General features: G+C 42.3%; 1 long non-coding RNA gene across 10 annotated transcripts in view; it reads right to left on the minus strand.

Annotated features, from left to right (window-relative positions):
• Window positions 1-11,129: 11,129 nt before the first annotated feature.
• LOC144301047 (uncharacterized) overlaps window positions 11,130-16,917 on the minus strand; it is a 39,397-nt gene continuing 33,609 nt past the window's right edge. For all 10 annotated transcript variants that reach the window (XR_013367786.1, XR_013367783.1, XR_013367780.1 and 7 more), the window contains one exon: window positions 11,130-11,620. This is a non-coding gene — a long non-coding RNA (uncharacterized LOC144301047). The remainder of the gene's footprint in view (window positions 11,621-16,917) is intronic.

Consider the following 16,917-nt stretch of genomic DNA (forward strand, 5'->3'; position numbering starts at 1 on the left):
CACACAATTGTTTGTATTGTGTATTATTAAAACAAGATGATTAAGATTCAAGAAACAAATAGTTCTATATAGTTAGCCAACAAACCAGCGCTGGGCTTCACAGTATCGAGAACATGCTTTCTTTCTCAGCTGGAATTTTGAATTTTAAAATCTTTGGTATATTTTTCCTGCTCCAAATTATAAGCTAACATGATATAAAGAAGATCCACCTCAGTCCACTGACTCTAATAACAAAACTGGAGACCCAAGGAGGAAGCCTAGGAATAGTTTGAGTGGCCCAAGTTGGGAATCCTACTATTAAACATGCCTGTGGGCAAAATGCCAGATGGATGGATGAATCACCTAGAGGGTTCTTTGGGCTGCACCTCCAGAGTCGGACGTTCTAATCATTCTAATCATACAGAGTGACTTCTTGAGTTTGTTTGTTTGTTTTTTTTTAACTCCCCAGGTCATTCTAACATGCAGTCAGAGTTAGGAAGCAGACCCTATCTCCCTAAGATGAGGTGGATCACTTAACCATATTTGTCAAATAAGAATAAGTCTTCCCAATGTTCACAGCAGCTCTATTCACAATAGCCAAAAAGGAAAAACAATGCAGATGTCCATCAGCAGGTGAATGGATAAACAAGATGTGATGTATGCATACAATAGAATGTTATTCAACCTTAAAAAGGAATGAAAATGTATACACGCTGCAGCATAGGTGTAAAACTTGAAGACAACATACTAAGTGAAAGAAGCCAGATACAAAAGAAAAAGTATGATTTTACTCCCATGAGGTCCCTAGGAGAGTCAAATTCATAGAGACACAATATAGGTCAGAGGTTACCAGGGCCCTGGGGAAGGGGAAAATGAGTATTTAGTGTCTAATGGATATAGAGCTTTTGTTTGGGATGATGAAAAAGTTCTGGAGATGGATAGTGGTGATGGTTGCACAATGTTGTAAATACACTTAATGCCACTGAACTTTACACTTAAAATGGTAAAAATGGTAAAATTTATGTTATGTATGCTTTGTCACAGTAAGAAATGGGGGGAAAAAAAGAAAGCATGCTATATTCACTTTGTAGAATCAATGTGTGTCATCAAATGAGATTGTGGATAGAAGCCTTTTGTAAGCTTAAAATGGTGTACACATTTAAAGTGGTAGTAATAGTCTTTAATTATTTGTTTTAATCATATTGTTTTAATAAGAGGCTACAATATAAACAGCTGAGAAGGTTAATTAATAATGTCAAACCTAAACGAGTATAATTAATGTCACTCAGCAAAGGCCTTCACTAGACTCAAAACATATTTTCTCCTGGGGGTAATCGTGGCCTGATTTTTCTAAATAGTTTCTCCTGTGACTGGGAAGCAGGGTCTAGTAGAGAAAATGGGAAGAGATGGAAAGTCTTGCATTTTTCATTTGAGGCTAGATATTCATAGCTCAGTCTCACATGGCATCAGGGGCACAAGTGTCCTGGCCTCTTAGAAGAGGAAGTCTGCAAGCCCTGGAATGGCCTTTCCTAGGACAGACTGAAATGGACAACGTGCAACAAGCAACCATTGTAAGAGCCAGCACTGACTGAATCTTTCCTAAATGCCAGGCTTCTGATGGAAATAATAGTTGGGGGTTGTTGGAAGGATGAAGGGGCAGAGAAGCAGTGGGAGACCTCCTCCCAGGGCCACGCAAAAACAAAATCAAAATTCCAAAGAATTTTCTACTACTTCTTTACTTCTGATTCAAGCAATACAATCTGACCCAGAGACTCTGGATTGTAGGGATCAGGTCCTGACTTCTGGACTATGAAGATGTCACTTGCCCCTCAGCAAATGAAGAGAATCCCTCTTGCTCCCACCCTCCCTCCAGATTCTCCTTAGAAAGTGACTTTGGTTCCGGGCTGACACCCAGACCAATAGGCAGTAGAGGTTCTAACAAACTAACCGTCTGACCGTCTGACTCACCGTCTGACTCACCGTCTGACATGGCTAGTCGTTTTGGCTGAGTCTCCTAAAGCACAAGGAGGAACCAAGTCCCACCTAGGTTTTAATTTTATCTTGGTAATGTCCCCATCTCCCATTTATGAATGGGCAACAGAACTTTCTGGAAAAGTTCTTCAAGGCAAACTAGTTGCAAAATGAACCCAATAAGCAGAATTGGGATGTAGGCATCACATACAGTGATTTTTCCCCTATTTTCAGTTGCCAACTTTCTCACCAATGTTTATCTATGGAATGACCGTGGGAGGGGTCATTCTTTCCACTAATCCTAACAACACCGGTGGGCTATTCTTAGTACTGACTGAATTGTGTGCCATAGAGTATTCTCCAGGATGCCCTTAGACCATTAGTTATTGAAGTTCAGGTTCATGAAGTTGGATAGAGGGTTTCCTGCTTATGACTGGAGTTACCATATTTCATGACCAGTATTTGAAAAGATCAAAACCCATGTAGCCAGTATCTTAAAATTCCATCAGCTCTCAACAGGCTGCATTAATGGAGAAGTTAATGCAGATGTTCCCTCTTTTGTCAATTCTAGAATGTATCCTCCTCTTCCTCCTCCTCCTCCTTGAGCACATATGAAGCCTGCACTCCATGAAAATAAGAAGAAAATACATTTCTTCCTTATGGGAAGTGCCCAGGTCCCAAGTGTGCTGGCTTCCTAAGTAAGGTTTGTCAAGAGCAAATCATGGGAACGGGGATAGTTTCCTGAGAGTTCACTGTTCTATTTTCAGGATCTAGGGGAATGATTGGCAATGTGTATGTACTCAGTAAAAATATATTTAATAATAAAACCCACCTTATCTCTCATTTCTGAGGATCCCTATAAGGATGTACAGATGGAGCAAAGAAGCTGGGAAAGGAAAGATCCCAATGTACAAAAAGAGAGCCACTCTGAGGAATTGGAGAAAATGCTGTCCTAAGAAACTAGTACCACAAGAAGTAGAAGAATTTCAGGAACATTCTCTTTGTATTTTCAACACTATATCAAGAAAAGCTGATAATTTAAAAAGAATATCAGGGATCAGGAAATTCTATAAAATGATGAGAAGCACATTCAGTTCACACAATTTGCTGAATTGAAACCAACAAATAGCAGCTTGAATACTTTTAAATTTTTAAGTCAATGAAATACATAATAAGGTCAAGAAATTTTCCCAGAATAAAGAGATGTGCATTTTAAAAGGAAAGAATTTTTTAAAAAATGATTCAGTAGATTCAATTACCATTTATCAGGAAAGTCAATGGAGATAGTAAAAAGATGGAAGATACAATAATCTAACAATAGAAGAAAATTTTATGAAACTTAAGAAAAAGAATGTCTTTAGATCCAAAGTGCTCCCTGAAAGTCAGACAATATTAATTAAAACAGAGGCTATATAGAAATATTCCAGAAATCATGTTTTAGTCTTAGGTAAGGGAAATTCTATAATCCTACCCAAGAAAGGAAAACCTATCTGGCCTCAGAATTATCCTCAGCAATATAAAGCAAAAAGACCATATTGTATTAGCCACTGAGGTTTTTATTTTCTTCTGGGGAAAAAAAGTAAGAAATAATGTACAAAATTTAAAGTTCACAAATATGGGCAGCCCCAGTGGCTCAGAGGTTTAGCACCACCTTCAGCCTGGGGTGTGATCCTGGAGACCCAGGATCGAGTCCCACGTTGGGCTCCCTGCATGAAGCCTGCTTCTCCCTCTGCCTGCCTCTCCCTCTGCTTGTGTCTCTGCCTCTCTCTCACTCTCTCTCTCTCTCTCTGTCTCCCATGAATAAATAAATAAAATATTTAACAAATAAGTATTACCTTTAAAAAAATTAAAGTTCACAAATAATGAGTATGTGGCTCAATGAATTTTTGAAAGGAAAACACCCATATAATCAACACCTAGTTAAGAACCAGGACATGATCATCAGCCTGGAACCCTTGTTATGCCCTAACAATCACTTCATACCCTAAAGAGTAACCACTATCCTAAATTTTAACAACAAAGGGTAGTTTAGCTTATTTTAGAATTTTATTTAGAAGGAGTCATTCTATGCATAGTCTTCCGTGTACAGCTTATTTTGTTCAACATTATGTTTCTGCATATAATTATGGGTTTTTTTTCATCTTCATTACCACATTCCATTGCATGAACAGTTTGCAATTTATCCATTCTACTGCTGGTGGACATTTCATTAATGAATATTAATTGTTTTTTGGTGAAAATACATATGCATTTCTGTAGGTATATACCTACAGGTGGAATTGCTACATCACAGATAGGTGTACATTTAATGAATATGGCCAAATCACTTTTTCTAAAGTGACTACAGCAATTTACATTCCTCTCAGCAGAGTGTGAGGGTTCCAGTTGCTCCACATCCTTCCAACACTTGGTATATCTGTCTTTAAACTTAGTCATTCTGGCAAGTTTGTAGTGGTATCACATTGTGATTTTAATTTGCATTTCCCTGATGACTAATGAAGTTTAAAACATTTTTATATGTGCATTGTCATTTGAATATCCTCTTTTTGAAGTGTCTGTACAAGTTTCTTACCCATAATACTCCTTGTTTTAATTACTGTTGTTTTATAATGTCTTGATATTTGGTAATGTAACCCTTCACTTTTATTTTTCTTCTCCAAGATTGCCTTGGCTTTTCTTGCTTTTAAGTTTCCATATAATTTTAGAATAAATTTATTGATTCCACAAAAAAATAAAAGCTTTCTAGAATTTGTTTGGGATGACATTTAATCTCCAGATGAATTTTGGGAGAATCAACATCTTTATAATACAGAGTTTTCCAATCCATGAACATAGTATACCCTTCATTTCCTAGGTCTTCTTTAATTTTTTTCAATAATGTGTTGTAGTATTTCTTCATACCTTTTGTTAGATTCATTTCTAGGTATGTGATATTTTCTGAATGTGGCATTACCACAAGGAATGATAGACAAATCAATGGAGGTTCTATTCTATTCTGGAATGTTAAAAATGTTTTATATCTTAATCTGAGTGTTTACACACATGTGTACAATTGTACACATCTAACTATACTCAATATATTTCATCTATTTTCTCTATGTTTGATTTACCACAAAAAACCAGTATGAAAAGAAAAATATTCAAAAGATACAGTAGATAACTTGGAAAAAATTACTAATAATAAAAATGTAAGTTGCAACAAGGTATGATGATTTTTGACAGATCAGGACAAAGTTTTCCTCTTTTTGATGATATTACCAGATACTTTTATATACTACTATATATAAAAGTATAAATTAATATAAACTTACTGGAGAGCAACTTCACAAAAGATTGAAAAATGTCCAAGCAAGTCCACTAGAAATTCCACTTTCTATATATTTTGAAGAATATATCACATTCTTATTTAAAGAACATATCATAGCACAAATTTAGCTACTAGGATGTTTGCTATAAAACTATCTGTGATAACAAAATATCCAAATCTATCTAATAATAGGTAATTAATAAAATAAACTATGATATACAACAATGAAATAATATCAATCACTAAAATTGATGACATAGAAGAAAGAAAAATTAGTGATATAGGAAAGTGTTCTTAATACAGTATTTGGTAAAAGAAAGTAATCCACAGTAGATCATTTGAGAAGTTCCAAGTTTGAGTCTTTAAATTTAAATATATATATAAAATCACAAGAAAAAAATTGTGTGAGCTGATGATAACTTAATTTATTGTGGTGATTATTTCACAATATATAACTATGTTGCATCATACTATATACCTTAAACTTACACTATTTTATAAATCAACTATATCTAAACAAAACTGGAAGAAAATATATATGTTTTATATATTTATAGAAAAATATGTTTTTATATATGTATGTATATACATATACATATATATATATATAAAGAGACTAGAAGGATATACAACTAAATGTCAGCAGTGACTTTCTATGTATTGAGATCATGGGTGATATTTTCATTTCTTCTTATGTCTTCACTTTTTCTGTTTAACAATGTACATGTATCACTCTTGTACTAATAAAAAATGGTATTTTTTAAAAGATTTTATTTATTTATTCATTCATGAGAGACACACAGAGAGAGGCAGAGACATAGGCAGAGGGAGAAGCAGGCTTCCTGCGGGGAGCTCCACGCGGGACTCCATCCCAGGAACCCAGGATCACAACCTGAGCCAAAGGCAGACACTCAACCACTGAGCTACCCAGGCATTCCAGAAAGTGTATTTTAAGAAATTATAAAATAAAATGGTAGGCACAGCCTATTCTAATACATTTGAAAATGTCAATGAATAAAAAACTATTCTCCCAATAAGAAATAGAAATTGACTATTGACTAAAGAAAAATATATTTATATTTAATTATATTTAATTATATATTATATATACACACAGAGAGAGAGAAACACATCAGAATTTTATCAGGATTGCGGGCAACTTCTTTCCTTTTTAACATCCATCTTTAGTTTTCAGGTTTCCTCCAGTAAATATGTATTCATTTTATAATCTGAAAAAAAAAAACCCTGCAACTGAGGGGAAAACAGAGGAAGAGCAGAAGCACCCTGTGCAGTTGGAAGACTGGCCTTTGTGTAGGATGGTAGACACCTTGCAAAGCTCTGGACACAAATACATAATCACCATCGGTACTCAAACGCAGTCCAATGCCTACACACCCTCCCTGCAGATTTCATGCACATCCTCTCAAACTTCACAGCCCAGAGAGGTAGACATTCCTTTTCAGAATTTTGTAGGTGAGCAAACTCAGCCCCAACACGATAGTCACTTACTCAAAAAGGCCAGGGACATATAAAGGGGAAGGGGGGATTTGAACCTTGGTTGACCCACTTTCAAAGTCCATGCTGTTTTCACTACATGAATACTTTCCTATTATCATATCACAACCAAGACCACCAAAAAGTTGTTATAAACTCTAAAGCCACGGTGCACGGGGCCTCCTTCAAGATAAATACAATCTGTTTGGAATGTACCAGCTTTATTGAAAAATATTACTGAAATCAAAGCATTTTGCACTACTTTATTCATTATTTTTATGGTACTCCAGGATTTTTGTGGGATTTGTTTTTCATTTCACTTCTGTAAGCCTGCCAATGCTTTAAAGCAATATTTCAACTGAAGGGGGAAAGAAACCAGTTTTCCCAGAAAAAAACACTCAACAGTGTTTTCCATCCTTTGCATCTTTTCCTATGGTTTTGGGAAATCCTTCCCACCTCCCCCCTCGTCCCTCTCCTCAACTCTCATAAAGTGCAAATTTAATACTCAAGCTACTGTTGAAAACCCGCCGCCCCAATGTTTAATAGAAATTAAGCTTGCAGTTGCAAAGTTTTGAAACGTTTACATCACCAGCAGTTCCACCTACGATGCCACAAATCACTCTGATGCAAAGATAACCAAAAGGCAAGCTCTATAGGGCCGGAGACTTCACAGACTCCGTTGCCTTAAGAGATGACAAAGCATTGTAGGGAGGGGTCTTCTGGGATGTGAGAAGCCAAGCCAGGCCTCTGACATGGAAACAGACGGCTTCACTCTCACTCCTCTGACAGACACTGTGTTTTCCATAGGCACCATGTTCTGCTGGCCCTTGCGGGCCTTACACAAGTTTGGTTTAGGGCAGGTCAATTTAGGTAGTGAATTTTATTCTGCTTATGTTGAGCGATGCTGTACTACTGTGGCTTGAGACGGGGTTCCCGGGGACTCTAGGGAAGCCTTAGGGGCCAGGGGGGCTATGGAAGGGGGCAGAGCCCAAGGTGAGGATTCTTTGTATACAACCCACCCCTCACTTCAACCACTGTAGCTCTGCTAGGATCTGTTTTGTGTATTTGTTCCCCATCAATGTTATTTTGAATGAAAGACAATGTGACTTAAAAAAAAAGTTTGAAAAGAATCCCTGCTTTACTGCACTGAAACACAGCAGAAAAGGAACAGGAGCTTCTCTGCTCATCAGAACACTGAAAGAACAGAAGCAGGGAAGCCTGGGTAGCTCAGTCGGTTAAGTGTCTGCCTTTGGCTCAAGTCATGATCCCAGGGTCCTGGGATCCAGCCCCGTGTAGGGCTCCCTCTCCTGCTCCCGCTGCTTGTGCTCTCTCTTTGTGTCAAATAAATAAAAGCTTTAAAGAAAATAAAAACAATGAAAGCATTTTCTTTCAATCTGCAAATGCCCAGAATGACCCTCCTTGGCCTAACCTCCTCTTTTAAGAGCTGAGGAAATTGCAGGCCAGAGCAAGGGAGAGGGACAAACCCAAGGTCCCAGAGATGTCTCAGCGAATGCTATAGCAAAATTTAGTGTCGGAGTAGCTTGTCCAGCCAAGAAAACTCAGTCTCAGGCTTTTAGGGAGCAAATCATGTTGCCAAAATACATTTATTTACTTAAGGCCTGCTTCTTTTCAAAACCAGAAATAAGTAGGAGTAACAACCTGAGAGTGAATATTATTATTGAAAGTTGAAATTAATTTTGAACTTCCTACCACCCTGGGTGAAAAGAGAAACCCAGTGTTCCATAGTTCTTATGGATGAGGAAACATCAATCCTTTTTACAGAAGACAATTTCATGAAGAAATGTTCTTACTTAAACTTATAGAGGAAAAGAGTGGTGCTCTTTTTTGGATAGAATAAACCAATAAGTCCTAAGATGCTAACTTTCCCGTCTAGACTGACTTCTTTGGTCAGTTAATGGGTTAACGTGTGAATTCACCCACTGGCCACTTCCATGGACATTATACATGAAATCATTGATTTTGTAAGTTGAGATACTAAAAATTCTTATTTTTCCTTTTCTCATTCTTCAGGGTTACATCTTTTTCTCCAAACTTTGCATTCTGTGTGGCTTGTATCGGCAAACAAGTAGTATGAACTTTTTGAAAGAAGAGCAGAGGGGAAAAGAATAAAAATGTTTGTAATCTGGGGACACTGAGCATTCCATGTGCCATCTCACGAGCTTCACTACCACTATTGATCCCTGCTCTGTGTCACTTCCCGTACTCAGTGAAACCCACCCTGGGTCTCTGTTTATCTTCACTCCACCACAACCCTTTCAAATGGCTACTGGTATCAAAATACAGAAGAGCCAAGGACTCACAGGGCTCCGAAGTTTGCCCTGGTGACAGGGTTCTTCTGTTAAATCCTCCAGCCACTCACTCACTGTAAGCCAGGCACTGATCAAGGTACTCCACGTCCCAAAACAATAGAGATCACTCCACGGCCTTTGGTGGCCTCGGTCTAGTGCCCAGAGACAGGCAGCAGTCAACACACAAAAGAGACAAAAAAGAACAACAAACAAACAAGAAAATCACAGACTGTCACAAGCTGAGGAGGAAACACACCAGGAGCAGTGATGGAGGGTCATTGGAATTAGGAGGAAAGGGCATGGGGCTTTCTGCTGGGGATCAGGTGAGGCTTCTCTGAGAGGTGACAGTTGAGCTGAACCTAGAAGATGAGAGGCAGCTGGGGAGTCAAGCTCCAGGTAGAACCAGCAGAGCCCGGACCTGCACCAGGCAGTTCAGCAGGTCTTGGGCCACCTCTTGTCTGATTGCTCTGACAACCCCACCAGGTCAGCAGCTTCTTGCATCTCACAGGCGTGAACACTGGGGCTCAGAGAGGTGAAGTGAGTTGATCTACACCACACAGCCAATAGCAGTGGTGCAAGATTCTAATCCAAGAACATCTGGCCCATGGGGCAGCCTGGGTGGCTCAGTGGTTTAGCGCCGCCTTCAGCCCTGGGTGTGACCCGGGATCAAGTCCCACATCGGGCTCCCTGCATGGAGCCTGCTTCTCCCTCTGCCTGTGTCTCTACCTCTCTCTCTCTGTGTGTGTCTCTCATGAATAAATAAATAAAATCTTTTTTTAAAAAAAGAACATCTGGCCCAAATCTCTGCTCTTAGCATTGATTTCATTTGATTTGACTCACTGAAATATCAGCTACTACCACTGGCAACTCAACTGACACTGGGTCAGTTAGTTAACTAGTTAGTTGTCTGTCCATTCTGAGTCATCCTCAGCCTCATTCCAAAGAGGGCTTGAACCCCTACATTCTCTGTACTCGCTGGGCTCTCTAGACTCCCCTTCAAACGGAGTCTCCTGCTCCAACCGGATTGGTGGTACAGAAATGCCATGAGAATGTCTTCTCAGGGTTTGTGTTCGGACTGTTAGAGAACCTCTCACAGACAAGGAACCTTCTCAGCCTCTGTCGGGTATTCCCCTTGGATGCTGTCATTCAGTGTTCCAAAGGTCCTACGGATACGGATCAACCCTCCTTTTATCAGGCCAAACACCAAGCAAAAAAGCAAAGATCCTCCCACCTCCTCTGGTGATGCAGCAAACATCCCCTGGAGAATCAAGGAGGCATGTGTGCTCTGCTCCTCTGCCCGTCTCTGCTGCCATCATTATGAACAAGGGTGGAGGTCACCATGGAAGCATCCCTTCGTGCCCTCTCAGCCCTGACTTGAGCTCCACGGGGGTGAAAGCAGCCCGGAGTGGCAGAAAAGGCTCTTTCTAACCCCGTGGCTCATTCCCAAGCCTGCTGGTTGATGAAACCCATTGCAACGACTCCGATGGAGTACAGGAAGATGGGTCACTCCCTGAATGACCACATCTGCCGAAAATAGGTATGTTACATCATCGCCACCCAGGACTTGACTCTTACTCAACCAGGTGTGCAATTTGGGGGTTTTTCTAAGTAATCTGCCAGCTGAAAAAAGAGGCTGCCATGCAGGGAGCCCTCATTAGCTCAGAATAACAGTCACACGTGTTCAGTCTTACCAACCACTAGGTACCACTCTCAGCTTTTCACCATATGAAGTCCATAATCCCCCCAGCAGCTTGGCTGGAGTGGGAGGCAGGTGTTGTCATCATCACTATCTATCTTCCGGATCAGGACCCCAAGGCATCCCTTGCATCCCTTGTGGGAGGTCTCCAGCTGGAAAGGGGTAGGGACTGGATTCAAGATGCTGACTTTGCTCTGCTGGGTCTTATGCAATGAAACCGCTTTTCTAAGCCACACGAGGTTTTACGCCTAAGTCAGAACCTCGTATCCAGCTGTCATTATGGACAAACATGGAAAGGTGGAAAAGCTGGCGATGACATTAGCAAGCTGTTCTCAGATTCCGGTTTCACTTTGAAACGTGCGAAAACCATGCATGACAAAAAATATATATTTATTTTTTAAGAGAGGAGGCTGGGCATGGGTAGGCGAGATCGGAGATGATGTTCGAAGTCTTCAATCACAGGATCTGAATTAGCCGCTGCCTGCGACGGGTCAACCCCCGGCTCTGGTGGCCCTGTCATTTGCAGAGAGACAGGGCTCAGTTCCCTAGACCCTCATGTGAATTTGAGCCAGATCCACTAGATGACCTACCTTCCAGGAGACGGTGCTGCCTCAAGGGCTTTGCCAGGGCCTCTGCCACCTGGGTCCCTAAACACCCAGCTCCCAAAGGAAACATCTCTCCCAACCCTCCTCCCAGCCCCCCGCAGCCACTTTTACTTTGGGTGGTGATGTGTCAATCCAGCGAGGAGTTCTGGGCTGAAGTAGAAGCTTGCTTCCCTCCAGAGCGGCAGTTCCAAGAAATCATATTTTCAGGGTAGAGACTGTTTATCCCTGTAGTGGCCCAGCTTTCTGTGTCCTGCTAGTTCTGAGAGAATGAGAGGGAAAGAACACATAAGCTCCTTCCTCATCTTCTGCCCCAACCCAGGCAGACAGGAGGCTGGAGACCCCTGGAGCTCTGGGACTCCCAGCTCACTGCCTCCGGCACCGGGAGGAAACAGGCCACACGTGTTTCCCAGGCGATGCACACAACACACACACACAAGGACACGGGTGCACATCAGCTTAGAGTCCTAGTGAGAAACCAGTCTCCTGGGTGCTCTCGTTCCAAAGGGACCTGAGCGATGAAGTAGCTCTGCGCTACCCAATAGGAATATGAGGGCAGCCACATACATCATTTGAAATCGTCTAATATCCAGGGTGGCTCAGTCAGTTAAGCATCTGACTTCAGCTCAGGTTATGATCCTGGGGTCCTGCAATTGAGCCCCGCATCGGGCTCCCTGCTCAGCGGGGAGTCCGCTTCTCCCTCTCCCTCCCCCCAACTCGCGTCTCTTTCTCACACTTTCCCTCTCTCAAATAAATACATAAAATCCTTAAGTAGTCTAATATCCATCTAGAACAAGAAGTAAAAGGAAACAGGTGAGATTAATTATTAGATATATATATACCTAATATATCCAAAATATTATCACCTCAGCATGTAATCAATATAAGAAATACTGAGATATTTTACATTCTTTTCTTGTATACTGAGTTTTTGTGTATTTTATACCCATAGTGCACCTGAATTTGGACTAAGCCACATTTCAAATGCTCGATGCACGTGGCCAGTGGAGACCACCCTAGGACAGCAGGGGTCTAGCTCCTCGCTCCCCCTGGATTATCGTGTGCCTTCTGCAGCAGCTCTCCAAGGAACCAGCTAGCTCCCCACTACTCAAGTGTGGTCATTAGCAACATCACCATTACCTGGAACTCCTTAGAAATGAAGAATCTCAGGCTTCTCTCACGAAGAATTCAAATCGGGATCGAACTTTAACACTGTCCCCAGGTGATTATTACACCAGAAACTGAGAGGCCAGCTGCCTTCTTTACAAGATTTCTAGTGGCAGGAGACTCACTCTGCCATTCCCAAGGAAGCCCAGGCCATCTTTAAGTTGCTCCAATTATTTAAAAAAAAGAAGAAAGAAGAAAGAAAGAAAGAAAGAAAGAAAGAAAGAAAGAAAGAAAGAAAGAAAGAAAGAAAGAAAGAACTCATCCTTCCGTTATAGAGCATTCTCGATGAGCCGGGCACTGTGCTAAGTGCGTCACACGAATTATCTCATTTAAACCCAGCACCACCCTATGATACGGGGGCTAATTTTGGCTCCTTTTATATAGATGAATAAACAGACGCCCCGCAAACCTAGATGACTCACCCCAGATCGTGTGGCTAGCCAGCAGTCGGTCTCAGGGCCTGTTTTCTTAGCCACTGGCTACACCAGGGTGTCCCCCTACCTGCTGCCTGCTGGTTCCACCAACACGCTACCCACAGCTCCGAATGGAGCCCAGGAGACTTTCTCATCTTCACAGTAGAGGAAAGTGTGGTTGGGACTCAGTAGAGAAGGTCTTCGGTACCGTGGCCTAATATTTTCGTGGGTTTCTTTTATTACTGATTTCATTTCTTTTCGTTTAATATTTCATTTATTGCTTGAACAAACTCTGTTGGTAGCTGCCTACTCAGCATCTCCCTCCCTCGTCAGGATTTAGGACAAGTTTAGAAATTGGCAACTAAGCAAATAGGCAGAAATTAATAAAAGTCATATGATGTCATTAGATAGCTCAAAGGTTCCTGGTTTCCAATTAAATAAGGCAGGTGGTTAGAGCAATTATATAAGGTACACAAATTATGTGAGGGACCCCAATTATGCGAGGTTCATGGATAGGTACTGTGCCGAGGACGACACTGAACTTGCACAAAATGTCATGAGATGCAAGCAGGAAGGCAGGGTGATGCGATGGGAAAGGAAAGCACATTAAGCAAACTATGAGGAGTTTTACTCCTGAACCATTATGTGTCAGGAAAAGCCCCCAGAAAACTGGAAGAACATTGCCTTCCATCTGTCTTTCCATGATGGCCTGGAAGCACCAACTGCACCTTCAACAGTTGAGCACTGGTGTGGAAATTATGCTGTTGTATGGGAAATGACCTGGACTCTCAATTCAAGAGAAATGTCATTTGCCTTGGACAATAATGGAAACCACTGGAAGAGACACGGTGCTTTTGGGCAAAGGATTTGATGCTTCTTAAATGACTACTGTTTCCTTTGACTTTCCAGGAAATCAAGGATCCCTATGTCTTTGAGGGAGAGTGGGGTGTGGAAATGGGGAAAGGAGGAAGGAAGGGGGGATGATTGAGAGTGCAAGGACATCAAGTGGCACCATCCAGAGGCTCTACACGTCAGACCTACGTAAATAAGATCCCTTTGTGCCTGTTTGTTTCCACATCGCATGAAATGCCTGCATTGATTTCCTCCAAATATAGAAAGTGTATTTGGGGTGATCGGTTAAGATAGCAATGATGTGTGGTACATACAATTTCACTCAGGGGGGTTACAGGGGGATCCCAGAGAAATAGACAGTCATCCTCCTGAGCAGTGGGTAGTAATCAGAGGACCTTGTCATGATCTCTCGGTAAAGAAATGCCAAACATAATGAGATACCACAAACCGAGAAAACAAACAGTAGTTCCAAATATGAATCCCGATTTAGTGTCCTAACAGTAGGCCATCAGCATTAAAGCCCATGATTTATGACCTAGAGCCTCCTGCCATGGGCATTTCTACATGGCTGCAGGCACTGGTTGATTTAAAGATGGTTAATGATTGTCCAGCATAATCCAGGGACTACAGTCAGTGGTGAAATACACCCCCAAACACCAACGATGGCCCCGTCAGAAGCCGCCCAAACTCCATGGTCATTGTCATTTCTTTGGTAATCAAACACCTCATGTCCGCATTAGGTGTCCCCTTGCAGGACATGGGTCGGGGTCTCCAGAAGAAGTGAGATTCCAGCCAGCAGGAAAGTGTATCTGGTTAATGTGCACTGGATTCTCTGGGACGGAACCAGCCTTTGTCACCGTTGCATCCTTGGGGCCCAGGACAATGCTTAGCTCCCAGTGGGCACTCAGTATAAAGCTGTCAATTGACCATCCTTGGAGACCTCACTCCTGTGTTCTAAAGCTCTTCACTGATTGCAGTAGTAATCCACAGCAGCTAACATTTATTGGAGACTTATTTTGTCCCAAACACCACGCTAAACACTCTACTGAAACGTCAGTCAGATGTCAAAAACCCTACTGGCATGATGAGACTATGACCATAATTTGTATCCTACTACAAGGAAACTAAGGTACCAGAAGATTCCAGAACATGTCTAGTACCCCCTGCTGGTTGGTGGCAGGACTGGAATTTGAACTCAGATCTGCCAGACGCGTTGTTTGGAAATGCCTCACTATGATGTTTCATTTTTATTTTCATGCTGGGCATCCAGAAGCACACAGAAACCCCAAATGCTCCTTCTGGGCAGGGGAGGGCAGGAGGGAAGGGGAAGGAAGGGCCTTTGAAATGCCCTCATGGCAGCTTCATTTGAGCGCCCACACATTCGCTCATTCTGAAGTCTGAAAGTCATTTTGGGGCTAGAGCCCTGCACCAGGTACCAGAGAGAGAAAGATGCATAGTTTCTGGTTCCCGCTCTCCAGGGGTCCCAGGCTGGCCTCCCGGGGCAGATGAAGAGATGAGAATGTCCATAGAACGTAGCATTGAAATAAGCTATGGAACACGGCCAAGGGGACACCCGCAAGCTCGGAGCTGAGCAGGGTGTGGAGATGTCGCACACGCTGCCCTCCAGCAGCTCCCAACCTGTCTGTCCCCAAACAGACTAGGAGCTGGGCAGTCCGCACTTGAGCCCAATGGCAGGGTCGAGACCAAATGTGTTAGAGGCGTGCAGAGCGTGTGAGATCATTGTGAGTTGAGGTCATTGCCATTCTCAGGGAGATGAAAGCAAAACCAGCCCTGACAGATGCCTCGAGTGTCCCTGTCATTTCTAAGTATTTCCCTGGAGATGGTTATTTGGAAGAAATGAGATGGTAATGCTTGCCGTGGCCACATCTGTATAGCAGTCCTAGGCTGAGGACACCCCAGGACTGCCTCTGAGCGTCCATGGTTCCACTTTGGTTTAGGACACCTCGGAAGAAGGTCATCTCGGTAAGGGGTGCACGGGGCTGGATGTGGTTAGTGGCTGCGGATTGCTGAGGTTCAGGAAAGTCGGCTAAGCTTCTTGAATGTGGCTCTGATTTTGAATAACACATACGAACTGCTTTAACACTCCAAAGGGAAACTTCTAGTGCAAATAGCCTGGAGATCTTTTTCCAGAAGGGCCACAAGGGCATGCCCACTTCTCAGAGCTCTGACCAAGGCTCTGGGGAGCTCTTCCATCCTTCACTGGACCAATTTTCCAAAGAGCTCTCTAATTAATGCCTCCCAGAAGAGATCCTCTCCTTGTCACCGAGGAGAGAAAAATAAAAGCATTCCTGCAACAGTTTTGTACCGTGGGCAGAGCGGGATCATCTTTAGCCAGCTCAAATAAAGGGCCATGATGTGAGTAAGCATAGAACCCAATATTTTACAGCACGGCCCGTCAAAGGCCCTTTAAGCATGTCCAACACCTTAAAGTGCAGAAGCAGAGCTGACATAGAGTCTGCAGGAGATGTTACTGCTCTGAACAGCACAGTTTGGGGTTTTGTTTTCCAAGGGAATTTTTGCAAGATAATAGCTGGTTTAGTGTGTGTGGTACCTGCCACAGATCCTCTCAGATATAATCACTTTCCACACAGTGCATGGTTTTATTTATCCACTCACCAAATATCTATTGAACACCTCCTAAATGCAAAACTCTTGGATAGAGATGCTGGAGAAAAAAAGACAAAGTCCCTGCCCTCATGGAGCTTGCAATATTGTAAGGGAGACAGGCACAAATAAAATAAGAAGGTATATCTGTTAAATATCTCATGATTTGTGATGGACGCCATGCAAAAAAAAAAAAAAAGAAATAGAAACAAGAAGTGATTAATATTAAGGACAGGGTATATTTTGGATTCAGGCTCAAGAAAGCCCTTTCTGCAAAGGGAACCTTTGTATTGCATCCAGAAAGGAGCCAGCTTTGCAAAGGGCAGGGGAAGATCTTTCCAGTATGAGGAATAGCTTGTGCAAATGTCCTGGGGCAGGAGGAGGGAGCACAGCTGACTTGGGGGATCTGAAGGAGAAGCAGTGGGGCTGCATTATAACCAGTGAGAGAGAAGAGCCTGGAGGAGTGGGCAGGAGCCAAGCCAGGGGCTCCACGCTCTGAAGG

The sequence above is a fragment of the Canis aureus genome, chromosome 29, assembly GCF_053574225.1.
Source record: "Canis aureus isolate CA01 chromosome 29, VMU_Caureus_v.1.0, whole genome shotgun sequence".
NCBI classification, from domain to species: Eukaryota; Metazoa; Chordata; class Mammalia; order Carnivora; family Canidae; genus Canis; species Canis aureus.